The sequence below is a fragment of the Equus asinus genome, chromosome 21 (assembly GCF_041296235.1).
Source record: "Equus asinus isolate D_3611 breed Donkey chromosome 21, EquAss-T2T_v2, whole genome shotgun sequence".
Taxonomy (NCBI): Eukaryota; Metazoa; Chordata; class Mammalia; order Perissodactyla; family Equidae; genus Equus; species Equus asinus.
In genome coordinates this window covers 9,268,107-9,286,355 of record NC_091810.1, presented here as the reverse complement: position 1 = coordinate 9,286,355, position 18,249 = coordinate 9,268,107, and the positions used below count along the sequence as shown (strand labels likewise).

The window sequence follows — 18,249 nt, the reverse complement described above, 5'->3', positions numbered from 1 at the left end:
GTTAAGATTACTTTTTGAGATTTTTCTTTTTTGTTAAGGTAGGTTTATGTTGCTATGAATTTCACTTTTAGGACCACTTTTTTAAATTTTTTTTTATTTTTAAATTTTTCTCCCTAAAGCCCCCCGGTACATAGTTGTATATTCTTCGTTGTGGGTCCTTCCAGTTGTGGTATGTGGGACGCCGCCTCAGTGTGGTTTGATGAGCAGTGCCATGTCTGCGCCCAGGATTCGAACTGACGAAACAGTGGGCCGCCTGCAGTGGAGCACGGGAACTTAACCACTTGGCCACGGGGCCAGCCCCCCTTTTAAGACCACTTTTGCTGCATCCCGTTTGAACTTTTATGGTGTATTTTCATTTTCATTTGTCTTCAGATATTTTTTCATTTCTCCTTTATTTTCTTCATTGATCCATTGGTGGTTCAATAGCATCTTGTTTAGTCTCCATATATTTATCACTTTCCCAGCTTTTTTCTTGTAGTAGATTTCTAGTTTCATAGCAGTATGTTTGGAAAAGATGTTTGATATGATTTCAGTCTTCTTAAATTTATTGAGACTTGCCTTATTTCCAAACATATGGTCTATATTTGAGAATGTACCATGTGCACTTGAGAAGAATGTGTATTCTGTTGTTTTTGGATGGTGTGTTCTGTATATATCTGTTAAGTCCACTTGGTCTGGTTTTTCATTTAATTCCACTATTTCCTTCTTGACTTTTTGTCTGGATGGTCTATGCATTGATCTAAGTGGGGGGTTGAGGTCCCCTACTATTATTGTGTTGCTGTCAATTTCTTTCTTTAGGTCCGTTGATAGTTGCTTTATATACTTTGGTGCTCCTGTGGCAGGTGCATATATATTTACAACTGTTATGTCCTCTTTGTGAAGTGTCCTTTTTATCATTATACTGCCCCTCCTTGTCTCTCATTGCCTTTTTTATCTTGAAATCTACTTTGTCTGATCTAAGTATGGCAATCCCTGCTTTCTTTTGTTTGCCATTAGCTTGGAGTATCGTCTTCTCTCCCTTCCCTCTGAGCCCGTTTTTGTCTTTGGAGCTGAGATGTGTTTCCTGCAGGCAGCATATTGTTAGGTCTTGTTTTTTAATCCATCCAGCCACTCTGTGTCTTTTGTTGGAGAATTCAGTCCATTTATATTTAGAGTGATTATTGATATATGAGGGCTTAATACTGCCTTTTTATCACTTGTTTTCTGGTTGTTCTGTATTTTTCTTGTTTCTTGTCCTGTGTATTTCTCAGTATTTATTATTTGTGTCTCTGTCCTGACTTTTTTCCTCCTGCTTTTTCTCCCTCAACCCCCTAAGTACATAGTTGTATATTTTAGTCGTGGGTCCTGTCCTGACTTTTTATTTAGTGGTTACCATGAGGTTTGTATTAATGATCTCGTAGATGAGATACTCCATTTTCTGGTAGCCTCTTATCACCATTAGCCTAATCTGGTTCCATCTCTTTCCTCTTCCCTGTCTAAGTTATTGTTGTCACAAATTACTCCATTTTGTGTTGTGTTTGTGATTTAAATGAAGTGCTTATAATTATTTTTGATGCTTTCCTTCCCTTTGTCTTTAATGTTATGATTAAGTGTTTGCTAACCTGTTCTGATAGCTGTAATTTTCTGATTTTATCCGTCTCTTTGTCTTCTTGCTCAAGGCTTTGTACACCCTTTCTTTTTTTCCCCAGGTATGAGGACCTTCTTGTTCATTTCTTGTAATGGGGGTGGGGGGTCTTGCCATGATACACTCTCTCAGCTTTTGTTTATCTGGGGAAGTTTTCATTTCTCGATCGTATCCAAAGGACATTTTCACTGGATAGAATAATCTTGGCTGAAAGTTTTTGTCTTCAGTATTTTGAATTTATCATTCTACTCTCTCCTAGCTCGTAGGTTTCCACTAAAAATCCGCTGAAACCCTGATAGGGGTTCCTTTGTAGGTTATTTTCTTCTGCCTTGCTGCCCTTAATATTTTTTCTTTGTCATTGACTTTTGCCAGTTTTACTAATATATACCTTGGAGAAGTTCTTTTTATATTAATGTAATTAGGAGTTCTATTAGCTTCTTTTACTTGTAATTCCAGCTGCTTCCCCAGGTTTGGGAAGTTCTTGGCTATTATTTCTTTGAACAAGCTCTCTGCTCCATTCTACCTCTCTTCTTCCACTGGAATACCTATAATCCTTATGTTGCATTTCCTAATTGAGTCGGAAATTTCTCAGAGAATTTCTTCATTTCTTTTAGTCTCTCTCCACCACTGCCTGAAGGATTTCTGTATTTCTGCCCTCTAAATTACTAATTATTTCCTCCATAATATCAGCTCTGTGTTTTAAGGATTCCATATTTTTTTCATCTCATTCATTGTATTCTTCATCTCCAGCATTTCTGATGTTTTTTTTTTTTAGTTTCAATCTCTTTCGTAAGGAATTCCCTCTGCTCATTAATTTTATTCCTAAGTTCATTGAACTCTCTGTCTGAATTTTCTTGTAACTTGTTGAGTTTCTTTATGATAACTATTTTGAGTGAATTATCTGTCATTTAGAGTGTAAATTTCTTTGGCTCAGGATTGGTTTCTGGGTACTTGTCATTTTCCTTCTGGTCTGGCATATTAAGTTTTTTCATGTTGTTTGATGGGGTGGACTTTTGCTGTCGCGTAGTGGTAGTATCTGGTTGTAGATTCCACCTGCCACCACTGGGGCAGGGGTCAGGAGCTGTGTTTTCTGAGCCTGCCACAACCCGTCTGTTGTGCCCATCCATTGGAAGCTGTGCCAAAAGGGCTTTCTTCATTTTGCTGCCACTGCTTTACACAGGTAGGTACAGGCACTCTGGTTGGGATCCTCCGCTCTGGCCAACTGGCTAAGCTGATGAACCAGGTGATATGGGGGCCAAGGGGCACCTTCTTTCCCACCTGTGCTCCTTGCTCTGCACTCACTGGCTGCCTGCCTTGGCTGCTCAGCTTGGTGAGGGCAGCCCTGTGGTTGCTTACCCACCTTGGTGTGGAGCATTCCTGCAGAGGGCTGCCTTTTCCCCCTTCTCCTCTCAGAGTCAGCACCAGCTGTCACACGAGGGCCCATGTCCTAGATCACTGCCACTGGGGAGGGAGAGGAGATCCACTTACCTTCTTCCGTTGCCTCCTGGGGTTCCAGCACCCCCACCTTTAGACATATGGCTATGTGGATCTCTCAGATGTCTGTTGTGTTGTGTGAGTGTCCCCTATTGGTTTATGAATGTCCTTTTCATTACATCTTAGGGGGAGAGACTAAGGGAAGAGCTTACTCTGCCATCATGCTGATGTCATTCCTCAATAGTTTTTGTGAGGATAGAATGAAATGATATGTATAAAGTATCTGCCATATAATAAGCGTGAGTTGTTGGTTTATAAAGAAAATGTAGAAATAGAAGGATTTATTAAAAAACATGTAAATTTGGGGCTGGCCCCGTGGCCCAGTGGTTAAGTTCACGCGCTCTGCTGCAGGTGGCCCAGTGTTTCGTTGGTTCGAATCCTGGGCGTGGATATGGCACTGCTCCTCAAGCAGTGAGGCAGCGTCCCATATGCCACAACTGGAAGGACCCACAACCAAGAATATACAACTATGTACTGGGGGGCTTTGGGGAGAAAAAGGAAAAAATAAAATCTTAAAAAAACAAAAAAAAAATGTAAATTCCATCCTAACGTTGCTATCCTAATATTTAATGATTTTTGTCATTAGATTTCCCCTCTTTTAACAAGAATCATAAGAAAACAAATTTATCATCCAAATGCGTTTATACGAATATACACATATTCATATACCAAATGGAATTTGCTATTGGATTAAAACATCTTTGCTATACAGAGGTTCATTTACAAAGCATGCTCTTTGATAATGGCCTGGTGCCATGTGGAATTTTAATCATTTTTTTCCAGTCTGTGAAAAACTTCCACTGCTCCTTTGTGGGCCACAGGAGCACCTGCAATGCATGCATCCATTCAGTCTTTAAATATTTATTGAGAACATACTATGTGATAGGCACTGTATGAGGTGCTGGAGAGTCAGTAGTCTATAATACAAGTTCCCTGCTTTCATGCAGTGTATATTCTAGTTGAAGAAACAGACAAGAAATGAGAAAGATAATTTTCAAATAGTGATAAATACTAGGAGGAAAATAAAACAAGGTGACATGATAATATATTGGGGAGGAAGGAGGTGATTAAATTGTATAGGCAAGGCAGTCTCAGAGGAGATGATTTTGAGCTGATATCTGAATGACAAGAGGGAGCTAGATACATAAAGCATAGAGTGACAAGCATACCAGGCAGAGGTAACACCACGTGCAAAGCCCCTGAGGTGGAAATGACTTAGCTTTATGAATTCCTAAGTAACTTGCATATAATTCCACTCAGTTTATTATTTGCTAGATGAGCTCACCATTTGAAAGAAAATGCTGCTGATTCCTTTTTTTTAAAAGATTGGTGCCTGAGCTAACAGCTGTTGCCAATATATATTTTTTTCTGCTTTTTCTCCCCAAATCCCCCCAGTTCATAGCTGCATATTTTAGTTGTGAGTCCTTCTAGTTGTAGCATGTGGGATGCTGCCTCAGCACAGCCTGACGAGTGGTGCCATGTCCACGCCCAGGATCCAAACCGGTGAAACCCTGGGCTGCCAAAGCGGAGCGTGTGAACTTAACCACTCGGCCATGGGGCCAGCCCCTGCTGATTCCTTTTTAAAATGATTTCAAAATTCTAATGCAGTAGTTCTTACACTATCATGTGTGTAAGAATAACCTGAAGAGTTTGCTAAAATATAGATCATGATGTAAAAAAGCTGAACTTGTAAAAACAGAGAGTAGAATGGTGGTTACCAGAGGCTGGGGGTTGGGAGAATTGGAGATATGTTGTTTAAGGGTACAAACTTGGAGCTAGTAGACAAGTAAGTCCTGGAGAGCCAATGAACAGCATAGTGATTACAGACAATACTGCATTATAAACTTCCAAGTTGCTAAGAGACCAGATCTTAATTGTTCCCACCACAAAGAAGAAATGATAATTATGTGAACTGATAGAGGTGTTAGCTAACACTATGGTGGTAGTCATATTGCAATTTGTCAACATGTTGTATACCTTAAACTTATATGTTATATATCAATTATATTTCAAAGAAAAAAACCCAGTTTCCTGGGTTACATCCCTAGAGATTCTTATTCAGTAGGTCGGGTGAGGCCCACAGATTTGCATTTGTAACAAACTCACGGGTGATGTCAGTGCTGCTAATCTGAGGACCATACTTTGAGAACTACTGCTTTAACAAATCTATTTTGTGAGTTTAGTATCCATTTGCTAAAAGTAAAGCATGCCAATCTTCTCTTTCATGTAAAAAATGAACTTATTTGGCATGCTCATCATCTGAAATTAATTTTTGTAACTGTAGTGGAAAAGTTCATGAAATGTGAAAGATAAAAAAAGACCATAAATATTTCATGTTGAATTCATAGCATCTATAATTGTATGAGTTTAATTTCAATATAACCATTAGTGAAGAGATAATAGTTTCATTTGGAGAGGATTTCAAGGATTATTTTTTAAATGCTGAAAGGAATTTAAATGATAGAGTACTTAAAGATTTTATAAAATTATTTTTGTTTCTTGACTGAGAGATCACATAAATAGAAATGTGTACATTAAATCCTGATAATCTGGAGAATATGAGAAGGTCGTGCTTCCCATCAACTGTGCGATTTAGGAGGATACGCATGGAAAAGAGATGGAGAAAGGTAGAGCTCAAAGCATTCTGGTCAGCAGGGAGCCTGGCTGCTGCAGTCACACAGACTGTATGACATATGTCAAAGAAGCCCATGTGCTCCTGTCCCTAGCAGTTGTTCCCAGGAAGGGAATTTATAAGAATATTGTTTGTTCCTTGGGCATCATGACCTTAGCGGCACCAGGGATGGTATATGGATGGTGATACTAAGAACAGCCAACAGTTACCCAGCACTTTCCACATTCCATTGCTCTAAATGTTTTATGTGATTAACTGATGTAACCCCCAGAACACATCTATGGGGTAGATAGTGACAACATCTCCATTTTATAGACAAGAAAATGAGTAATTTAGGTTACCAGGCACTAAGCAGAAAAGCTGAGATTAAAACCTAGACAATTTGTGTTCAGTCTGATCTGTTAAAACATTTTACTGTATACTGCTTCACATTTGGAGAAGAATCCTGAAATCAAAGGTTTTCAGGATTTGTGTCTATACCTCAGGTTAAAATGAGGTATCTGATTCTTTTTCTGCACACCATTTAAGTTATTACACAGGAATCCCACAATGTCTTCTTTTTGGTTTTTTTGGCGAGGAAGATTGATCATGAGCTAACATCTGTTGCCAAGCTTCCTCTTTTTGCTTGAGGAAGACTGTCGCTGAGCTAACATCCATGCCAGTCTTCCTCTATTTTGTATGTGGGATGCCTCCATAGCATGGCTTCATGACGGTGTGTAGGTCTGTGCCCAGGATCTGAACCTGTGAACCCTGGGCCGCCAAAGCGGAGTGTGTGAACTTAACCACTGCGCCACTGGCTGGGCCCACAATGTCTATTTTTTAATCTTTCTGCCTGGGTCTGACAGGACAACATTCCAAATGAGGACCAAGAGAGGAAGACTGTTGGAGTATTCACTGCAGAGAAAAGTTATTTACCATTTCCTAGTGTGTGATCCTGGGCCCATCACCAAAATGTTCTGAACTTAAGTTTTAGTATCCATAAAAGGATGACAACGTTTACCCCACAGGATTAGGCAACTGAATGAGGACTTTTCTGGCCACTGATACAGACGTATATACTAGTCAGGTGTCCCGGTGGGTGGACACTTTATGATAATTTATAGGATTTTTGCCTTACCTGCTGATGAGAATCTTTGGTTAAGATGCAACTTCATTGAAAGACTTTGAATGACCGTGGATCTAGTGTCTTCAGAGGATCTCCTTGGGCTATTTGTATGGTTGGACTTGGGATGGCACACCCTAACTATAGAGAAAGTCTAGTGGCTGCCCAGATCAAACAGTAATGTAATGCTTGTAGTGAAAGCTGCTGTTGGAGCAGAGTGACAATGGAGAGCAACAGAGTTCCAGGATGAATGTCAACTGTTCATCCAGCAGGTGTTTCATTTTCATTTACAAAGCAATAACCAAAAATAATTTTTGTCAACCTAATATAATGGTTCATGTCAATGTCTGCTTCTGAGAACGACCAGAAATAATATTTCAAGAATTCCTAAGCATTTCATTTCAAAGTTTTATGTTTAGAGTAATTCCTTGGAACAATTTTTAGGTATTATAATTTTTTTTTTGATGAGGAAGATTGGCCCTGAGATAAATCTGTTGTCAATCTTCCTCTTTCTGCTTGAGGAATATGTCTTTGAACCAACCTCTATGCCAGTTTTCTTCTTTTTTTTGTATGTGGGATGCTTCCACAGCATGGCTTGATGAGCAGTGTGTAGGTCATGCCTGGGATCTGAACCCATGAACCCTGGGCCGCTGAAATGCAGTGTGTGAACTTAACCATTATGTGACCAGGCTGGTCCCTATAAAATATTTTTCAAAGATAGTTGTGTCTACCTATGCTCAAAAGAGGGAAAATATCATTAAAATGAGTAGGCCTGCATAAATATGTAGAGGTAGGTAATCTTTGTAGATGCTTTTACTGTGTAACCTAGATCCTAAAATCTAAGGAAGAGATGTAGAGAAAATAAAAAGTGCAAGGGAGATATATGAGTAATGAATTGTCTTAACTTTTATTTGATTATTTTCATTTACAGTTCTGGCACTGACACTTTTTTTAAAAAAAGATTTTCATTTTATGTAAAGATTGAACTTCAATAAAATAACTTAAAATCATTTACATATACATCACTAAATCTCCATAAAATATACAATACTTCTGATACAGCTAGAGGCTAGAATGACTTTGAAGGAAACGATAAATATTCATAATTTTTGAGAGATATCCCATATGTCACGTGTAGGAATAAATATTTATATTGAATTTACCAAGACATGTGAAGTGTTAAACACTATGTAACATGCACCTAGAAATTAAAATATATATTTTGAAAACATTTTAAAAGCATAAAAGTGTGTTTTGATTTAATCTAGATGTACATTAGCGCTTCTAAATAGAAATTTGAACATTTATTACAAATAAGAGATACTATAACATCAAGTGAGATATAGTCCAAAAGCTGCTAGGAACCAGTTTGGACATGTAGAATATAAATTTCTACTTTGGCTAGAATTAAATCTCATCTTTTTTAACCTTCAAATAAGATGGAATGATGTTAAATTTGCTAACATTTTAAAACTTTACAAAATACTGGTTTTTATTTTTGAGTACTTGTAAGCTGTATTTCTTTTTCTCCTTTATACTGATGTGACAAAATCAAACACATGAACTTAACTGTCTAAAATAAAAATCTGAATATTACTGCTAAATGAAAGTAAGTATTTAACATTCCAAAGACCAAATCACTCAAGTGCAACAGACTGTTTTATACATACAAAGTAAAGTTTTATAGGAATTACATTGTTTTACACTCACAAGCAAATTATGAGGATAAAATTCATGTACTTCTGAACGTCATTAATACTCTTAGGAACTATCTTTCTGATGTATATAGGCAGACAAAAATTTCCTTCTCTAGGAGACAATATATAAGAGAGTCGGTAGCAGTTAGCTGTTTGGCATTTTAAAATGATTACCCTTTCTAGAAAATAGTAGCAATACTGCTCACCCAGAAGAACTGAATGTACTGATAATTGATACGCTGCTACAACCTAAATCACTTCATCAAATTAGCTTAACATTACCATACATGAGGCTAAGACAACTGATAGAAAAGGACAGAAAATAGGATATTAACGTTAATCCAGAGAACACCTTTGAGTCTTTTATAGGCAGCAGCTACACATGAGCTGTAAATTTTATCCACAATTTAATATGTTTTGCTATAAAGCACAAATTATGAATTCTCTGCTCCTGACCTGTTATGTCATTCTTTTATTCATAGTTAGTGCAAAGGTCTGAAATTGGTAATTTAAAACTTGTCCCAATAACTGTATAAATCTGAGTTTTTATGTGCTTAGTATAATTTAAGATTTTATAACTAGGAGAATGGTAAAAAAAAAAATCTGATTATAACAAAACATCTCATTAATTTTATTGTTCTTAATTACTATGCCAATGAAATAAAATCAAAAGAATCCTCCCACTCCCCTCACTGTATTACAGTATTTAATGACACTGATAAAGTTTATAAATTGAGACTCTCTTAGATAACATATGGATAGTATTTTCTAGACTGTCCTCCCCCAGGATCTGTGGATTATTAGAATACATTTCAATTTTACTTTCTGTGTAAAAGCAAAAGGGTAAGTTGTCAACTTACATTTTTCCTCTTCATTCTTCCTCTGGATAACTGATTTTGAAATTATAGTAAACAATTTATAAATTCTTTGCTTTAATGGATTTACCATTTTAGAGTGAATAACTTAAAAAATAATGTTTAGACATATACTAAAATCTGGTTCAGTGGTAAAATAAAATTATGAAAAAAGCACTTGATAGCATTACTCTCATAGCATTTTCCATCAGGGAACTAACTACCGCATATGACTGGGAAGAAAATTCAAATGGAAATACTACATTTTAAGTCTAATTTTAATTTAGATCTTTAGATACATATTAAAAATCATGTCTTGGATAATTATTGACTAAGGTGCAACAATCAAAATTATTAGGAATGTTTATATTGAAGAAAAATATTAATACCAAATGTGTAAAACCTATCTGACATCACATTCAGCCTCATGTGTTCAGATGCAGATGAAATGCTATATTCTCTTAAGTCTAGTGCAGATCTCATCAGCCATCCAGGCTAAGCCTCAACAGGGGTGATGACCTCCTTCACTAAATTTCCCTAAAACATAATATACCTCTGTTGAATCTGCAGCATGTTTAGAAGGAAACCTATAATTTCAGTTAAAAGCATGATGCTTAATGTGCTTTAATATGGTAAGTCAAATATAACACATATAAACAAATCGTCCTATAAAATATACATTTGATGATGTTTCGGAATGAAAACGGAATGTTTTCAAGTTGATAGTGGTAGCCAAAGACTCTGAGAACTTAAAAGCTGCGTAATATAAAAAAGCCTGCAAAATTCAAACATTCAATTTTTAATGTACTATAAATGTTCACTGAATCTAAAAATAATACCATAATTTTATAAGGTTCCTTTTCAAGTAGTTATTTGTTTTTAAAAAATTATAAATAATTCTTATAACTATGCCTCTGTCTCTTGTACTTCAAAGATATGGAATATTATCTATCTTTATCATTATATAAATAACAAATAGTCCTTTAAAGAAGTTGAGGAGAAAGGGGAGGAGAACTGTGGCTGATTTCCCTGTTATGTGCATTTATGGATGGAAAGTTGCAAACACCATTTGCTTATGTCGGGGAGAACAGGCCATGTTCTGCTTTAGGAAATAATAAGAGTCGAGTTGCTCCTTTAATAAAGTTACTGTGCATTCAGACCAGCTGAGTATATAAGCATATAGTTAAGGCTATATATACAATAAAGAGAAGAACTGAGGCAATTACTTGGATAAATCAGAAACACAAATTTTTAAAGAGGGCACTTTATTGGTCTAAATATTTTTTCTCCCCATCATATTCTGATTTTACCACACAGTAGCTTGTTTTCCACTTCACTTGATCTGTGAGAAATATTACACAGAGAAGAAATTTCTTACGGGGTAAGAAATATCAATAGAATAATAATTTTCTCCATTAAATCTCATCTGCTTTTCTGGGAAAAATTAATATTACTATCCCCTTATAAATCAATTGTCAAAGCACCTAATTGAAGGAAAAAATAATATTTTTTATTACATGACATGACCAAAGGGAGAAAACTTCTTTGGCTGAAGGATTTTTAGGCCAGTAAAGTGACCGTTTAAACACGTATCATACCCCTGGATGCTGAGAGAATGAACCTTCTTGGCTACATTCTCAGCTTTGATAACTGTGATAGGAACAAGCCAGACTTTAAGAGAAGAACAAAACATCTTGGAGACTGGCAGAAACACATTGAATTTAGAGACAGCCACCTTTTCATTCCAAAAAGTACCTTATTTAATGTTTAGAGCCATGTTAACATGCACCAAACTTATGTGTTCCTAACTGGCCACATGTGAGTCATTCATATTTTCACTGGAACTAATAAGTAATTTATGAATAATTTTGTACATACTATATAATTATTAATATAAGAGCAAAAATTAGAGTTCCTTGATGAATGAGCATAAAAACCAAGGAACACTTTGAAAGGACATTGTAGGCATGTGGTAAGTCAACATTTCTTAAAGTTATGTGCTGTATGAGAACCAGCAATCTGTTCCAATAGATAATCCCAATTCTTAGACAAGAAGGAAAAAATCCAAGCCAACCATGAGAAAAAAGGAAACACTCTCAGACAAATCTATGTAATCTTTTTTTTTGTTTGGTAAATTGTCAGGGAAAACAAGACAGGGTGTGCAAAAATAAAAACTAGTTTATGTTCTTAGAGTAAAAAAAGACAAAGTATTATTAGGTAATAAAATGTGACAATTCCATTAGGAAGAGTTAATAAGTTAAGAAAAAAATAAGTCCCACTCTTTAATTGAACAAACATCAATAACAGCAGGATTATTTCTGTCACTGATTTTCTTCCTTTTTTGTTTGAGAAATTTGATTAAAAGAGGGGGGGGAAATAGTCTGCTAGCAGCTATTTAACACAAACGAAGGCACAAATAGGACTCCAGAGTTGACGATTGCAGGTATGGTGAACATCAGGTGATTCTGGCATGAACAAAAACTGACCCTGGAATACAGTTGAAGATCTAGCTCTATTTTATGTTGAAGTTGCATACCTAAGTGACTAACTCGATCAGGGGTCCAGAAAAATCTTCTCTTTCTTACTTTCTAGTAATAAAATATACTTATCAAAACTTGTTAGCTTATCTGTGCAAATGTATACTTATCACTGCTGCAAAAAAATAGGTATGAAAATAAACCCTAAAAGACCTGCTTTTCATAATGTTCAAGATAGCCTGTACATAGTCAGTTTCTGAAGAACTCTCAAGAGCTGAATTGGAGAGAGAAACCAAATATGGAATCCAAAGGAGATAAGGACAGCTGTGCCCTTGTAGGAGGCACTTTCGAATCTGTTGATGAAAGCTTAAAGGGAATTTACTTTCTAATAGCTGATCACAGATAAGCTACTTGTCCTTAGGAAAATTTAGGGCCAATAGGCCATGTTTTGACAGAAAACACCCTTGGATCATATCCCAGAATCCTTCTTTATAAGTATATCATACATATTATGATTTGGCTAGATCAGCACTGACTCAACTGCCACTAATAATTATATATGGTCTTAGGAAAAAAGGATACCACTGAAGTCACTGGATACAGTATTCATTTTAGACTACCTCAGGAAGGAATTGCACATATTTGCTCAATAATTATTAGTTTAAAATCTCCGTAAATATTTTTTTACATTTCTGCTTGTGAAAAAAACAATGTCATCATGGTTGTATCTTCTTCCTAATCAAATATTCTAGAATATGAAGTCATTCCAAACTAGACTGTGGAAAGAACCAGATTAGAAGCAGGGCAGTGAGGTCATCCATTGCTGCTCTTCTCCCCCAAGTTTGTTTAAATGACTAAATATATCAGCAGCTGAAATTTATTCCACATCAGAAGCATCGTTGTCAGAAAGATGATAGTTACTTCCCTTCACCCGAATATATTCAATATATCTCCCTTCATCAGAATCTGAAGCGCCACATGTACATAGCCTGTTGTCAAAGAGTGATTCAATTTCCTCTAATTTTTTCCCTTTGGTCTCAGGAAGACAGCCATAGATGAAAAGGAGTCCCACGGCAGCGAATCCAGCATAAAGGAAGAAGGTTCCTGCAATGGAAAATAATATGTATGTATAAATACACATAGATATACTTGGTCTATATAAATATGGTCTATATAGAGAGAGAGAGGGGCCTAGGTTAGAAACAGTCCTTGATTTTGACTTTCCTTTCTGGTCAGTCATGCATAACTGTGGTATGAAATGGAACCAAAAATTACTGCCAGCCTGGTTTACTCTAATTGTTCTAATCCTGTGAATATAATGTAATTTGCCTTTCTAAACTTGTAAGGCCAAACTCAAGAAGAATGATAGACCAGGTTCAGATGTAACTTCTGCTTTGCAGTCTTTTCTCATGTGGCTGGATAGAGATAACTTTTCTCTATGTGCTTTCACAGCACTTTGCTGAGGCCTCCTATCATAATAACCAAGAAATATTATAATTATGTGCATGTATTATTTGTCTTGTCTACTAGACTGGAGGCACTTTGAGGGAGAAATTTCTTTCTCATTTATCTAGTATTTCCAGAACCCACATACAATGATGACACTGCTGAACTCATGACTCACTGGAGTACATGGCAGCTCTATCCTTCTGGTCTCTCATTCCAAAAGTCTGATAGTCAACCTTGACTTTTCTCTCACTCTCCTGCCCAGTATCCAATCTGCTGGTTAGTCCTGTTGGATGTGCCTGCAAATATAATCTGAAGATGACCACTTGTCCTCATTCTGCTGATGTCTGTGATCTGACAGCCATCCTCCCTCATCTGCACTGCTGCAGGAGTCTCCTAACTAGTCTCCTTGTTCCTTCTCTTAGATCCTTATAGCCATCCGCTTTTTCTTTTGGTGCAGAGCACTTATCACCATCTGACATACTATAAAGCTTACTAATTTGTTTTATTTTCCTCCTCTAGAATGTAAGCTCCATGAGGTCAGAGAATTTTGTTTTGCTGTAAGACTATGCATGTCAATGCAGCACAACCACAAAGACATAATTACTACCTGGTTGTGTTTTCCAAGTGTCAATTCAGCAAGCCAAGATGGATGAGATATATGAGTATGTGACTTGAGCATGTTCTTACATATTTCCAAGATGGCCTTTCCTTTTATAGTCCAATTCCCAATTTAAATATAAGAACCTATGCTTTCACTTTCAATGGTTGGAAACAACTAACTATAATGGACTCCTTGCCTAATTTTAGGCCTTTGGTCAAGACCATCCTGTATATGAGATGGGGGAAGGAAGATGACAAACTAATGGGACAAAGGCTGGAGAAAGGATATCAGATTGGGAGTTGGAAAATCTGGATTTCAATCTTGCTATGTGACTTCTAAATAGTCATTTAACCTCTTCTCTGGCCCTCAGTTTCCTGATTCAGCAAAATAAGATGGTTTCTAGCTATGATTTAAGTTTATAATTCTATAAATTTTACAACCCAAATCAGGACCAGGTTTTGGAGAGATGGTTATGAGATGCTTGAGAGAGAGACATCCTCTTCTGTTTCAGTAGCAAAAGTGGTCTTAAGGGCAGAGTCTATGGCTTGTTTGTCTGTGGGTTCCCTAGTACAGAGCCTGACACACTGGAGCGTCTAGAGAATGAACGTGCTCTTGTTGACTGCCAGATGGAATATATTGAGTAGCAGATCTGAAATAAAGGGCTAAACTAGACAACATAAAGCTTGACTTTCAAATATGTCTTTAAGATGAATAGCATAGCAATTAAAGAACTGAATTAACATTTCTCAGTTCTGCTGAATCATTACAGAATAGGAAAGACATTATTAAGACTACATTCTTAAAGACATACGTATAAATAACCATTTCAGGAATATACACAGAAGCATTTCTTGGGAAGGCTCAAGGAAAACTACAGAGGAAAAATGCTGCTCAATTGGCCACCCAAAAGAAGAATGAGGAGCTGTGAGAAAACAGAAGGGAAATAGAGATAAATTATGAGAAATTAGAAAAAAATATTAAAGAGTTGACTAAATCAAGACATAGTTTGTTAGATTAAGTCATCAGAAGCCATACAATCTTAAGGAGCTGGACTTGTATAAATCAAATTCTCTTTAATAAAAACACAACTCTATTTACAAATATAGGGCTCATTTATTTCATTTGTTTGGTTCACACTGAATACTTACTACAAACATACATTTTTTTATGTCTTACACTTTGTAAATAACCAAAAAATAATACTAGGTAATCTGGGATACGTGGCTGAGTGTTACAGTGAAAGGAAGGCACCATGGCTCTGTAGAGTCTGACAATCACAAAGCAACCCAGGCTGAATCCTTGGGCAGTTTCTTAAATTCTCTTGACCTTAGTTTCCTGATTTAATGGAGAAAATAATTCCTGCCTTGCCAAACTGCAAGAATAAAATAATGTATGTTACATGCCTATTAGAATTTGGATGTTAGCTGCTCAAAAAAGTGATAGACAGCATAATCAAATTCTACTAAATGAGTAGGGAACACAACAGATGCTTTCAGAGATAGAGTGGAACAAGGTTGGTATGACCAATAAATTGGGAATGTTTTCATCAAAAAGCTGATACTGACAAGCTAGCTTTTGGAGAATGTGGGAGTTTTGAGAAAAAAATGAAAGGAGATGAAGTCCTGTGATCTGTTTACAGATAAGCAAAGTTGTGGAGGTAAGAACAGAATTGGAATCTTTAGCAGAGAGGAACAAAGAAAGGATCATAATCATGATGATGAGAAACAGAAAAAAAAAAAGTGCAACTGGTATAACATTTTAGACTAAACCAGGCTGCTAAACTCCAAAATCTCTAACAGAGCAAACCTAGTTTGGCTTCATAAAATGTAGTATTGAGGAAATATTCATCACAATTCACAATTTAGGAAGAGAGGCATGATCAGAAGTAACAAGTCAAATCTGTTAGTGCTAAACTCGTACAGTTAAAACCAACTAGACGGGTTAGGAAGATTCTTGAATGCCGTGCAGCTTCTTGCTTGTGACCCAGATTCCCAAGCCAAATAACATCAGGGAAATTCTATTAAAATACAAGACCCTTTTATTAAATCTGAGGAATCTAAAGCAAGCAAACGCCAAAGCTAAGTGGGCTTCTCTGGTGAGACCTGTGGTTAAGCCACAGAGGTGTGGGCAGGCCCGGAGGCTGTGACCTGCTGCATGTAAAGGGCAGGTCAATTATGTAACTCACTTTCTTAATTATTCCCCCCTCGGGATGAAAATGAAAAAAATGTCAGGATTGTTAAACAGTGCAGATACTCCTCAGCTTTATTCGGAAGGAAATAAATCTTATTAGAGTCCTACATTAAGTTTCAGATTAAGACAGGTATTTAATTGAATTATGCAAAATGAGGAATCAAAGACCATGTTTGATTGAATTTCAATACCTCAACCCAGGAACTTTGATCTAATGCTCTCCAAGGGATCACTTCAGTCACACATGCTATACATAAAATGGTATACTGGTGACAGTTTAATGATAATTTTTAGTAATATTACAAAACATTACTGGATGGGGTCCAAGGCAGACCTGTCTAAGCAGTATAGTTTATGAAGGAATCAAAATCTGAGGTCTTACAAAACAAAAAAAGAAGGAAATAGAAAGACATGGATATTTCCAGAGGAAATACATCATTATGGTGTATATTCATAAATTAGGAATAGAAACATATACCTTACATAAATCAGTAACATGTAGATTAAAATGTACATCAAAAAAAACAGGGAAAAAATGAACCTGAACTGAAATATTGTTCCAGTACTAGAAAGCAGTAGACCTAATGGACTGACCGGTGCACTGACATGATAGAAGCTTGGCTTAGTAACAAAGCAAAAAGCTTCTTCTAATGGGATATTTTTGAAAGAAGTCTGGCTAGGCCCTATTTAAATTTTACTTCTGTTGCCTCATGTTTTTCTGGCAGCATAAATTCAAGAAAGAGGAGCTTTGCTATCAGAAGTCTTACCAAGTAGACTATTATTTGGTCTATGAATTTCTATAAAAAATGCTTCCTCAGGATGTTAGTCTATATTTAGGTCTTAAATGTGTTCTCAGGAATCAGCAAATATGGGTAAATATTTTTTGTGCTCATACTCATGGTGTCAGGAAGATAACTTTATGAATTTATGTAAAAATTTTAATTGCCAAGTGGGATAAAGCTGAACATACTGAATATATATCCAGTTTAAAATGCCAGTGCATTTCCTTTCCAAGAAAATAAGTATTTCTAAATGTTCTAAATGGTGGTTGGGAGAGAGAAGAGTTTATAAAGATAATACTCAGTAGATAAATAGTATTAAATAAAAGTAAATACCAATTCAGCATGTTCAGAAGAGAGGAGGAATAAATTTTTATAATGTTTCCTTTATTCATCACTCATCTACAAAATTCATCTGCATGTGTATTCATTTGACAAACACTTCTGAGTGCTTATCAAGTGAATGGCACACCCTGGAAGGCACTGGGAATTTAATGGTGAACAAGGTGTAGTACTTGCCTGAGCTCATGGGACTTATGGTCCAGCAGTAAGGGGAGAGGGGCTGACAAACGAACCTGTTACTGCAAAAAGGAATAATGAGTGCTTAGATCATGGGGTGGGGTGAGATGAAGGGAGGTGAGTGATAGGGGAGGGGATCAGAGGATGGCCTAAGCAGCAGGCATTCCATATACAGCATAGAGGCTTAGGGGGTTAGAGTGAAAACCTCATATTTCATCAATTTAGAATCCAATCACAATCTATAAACTTATACAGACAATGAAGAAATCATCTTGCTAAAAAAAGACAGACATTTCATTTTGGTAAAAATGGACTTGAAGTACCTTCCCAAAGTTTTTTCCTAACTCAGCCACTTCCCAATATTGTTTTCTTTGAGTTATGGCCTCCACACCTTTTCACTTGAACCCTTCTGTTATGTTTACAGTTTTGGCAGTGGTAAGTGCCATTCTCAGTGGACACTGAAATGCACATGCCGTGGCCTGAATGGCGTAGATGATACAGCGGAAGGCATAACTCCCAGCACAACATTTGGGGGAGCTACTTTCAGCCCTACCCTGATTCTGCTCTTGGACACGACTCCATCCCTGTCGTGGGACATCTTCAAGCATTAGCCCTAGACTTCCTGCCTACCTCTTTCTACCATTCTCTGTTGTTTGTGTTTCTTCATTAAACTAACAGCTCTGCTGTGAAGATTTCCAACTGGGGAGATAGCTGGGAAATGTTTGGGTTGGGAGAGTGGGTGGGTGGGTGAAGGCTATGGAGCGCTGAGGGACAAGAAGCAATGCTGCTCAGGAAGGGAGAATTCCTCTTCTTTTTTTCCAGGTCCATTTC

The 18,249-nt window shown here is 36.7% G+C and overlaps 1 long non-coding RNA gene across 1 annotated transcript in view; it reads left to right on the top strand.

The window, feature by feature from the left end:
* Positions 1-7,739: 7,739 nt before the first annotated feature.
* The window catches only part of LOC123276272 (uncharacterized), a 29,772-nt gene continuing 19,262 nt past the window's right edge, over positions 7,740-18,249 (top strand). Inside the window, exon 1 of the long non-coding RNA XR_006512616.2 lies at positions 7,740-13,003. This is a non-coding gene — a long non-coding RNA (uncharacterized lncRNA). The remainder of the gene's footprint in view (positions 13,004-18,249) is intronic.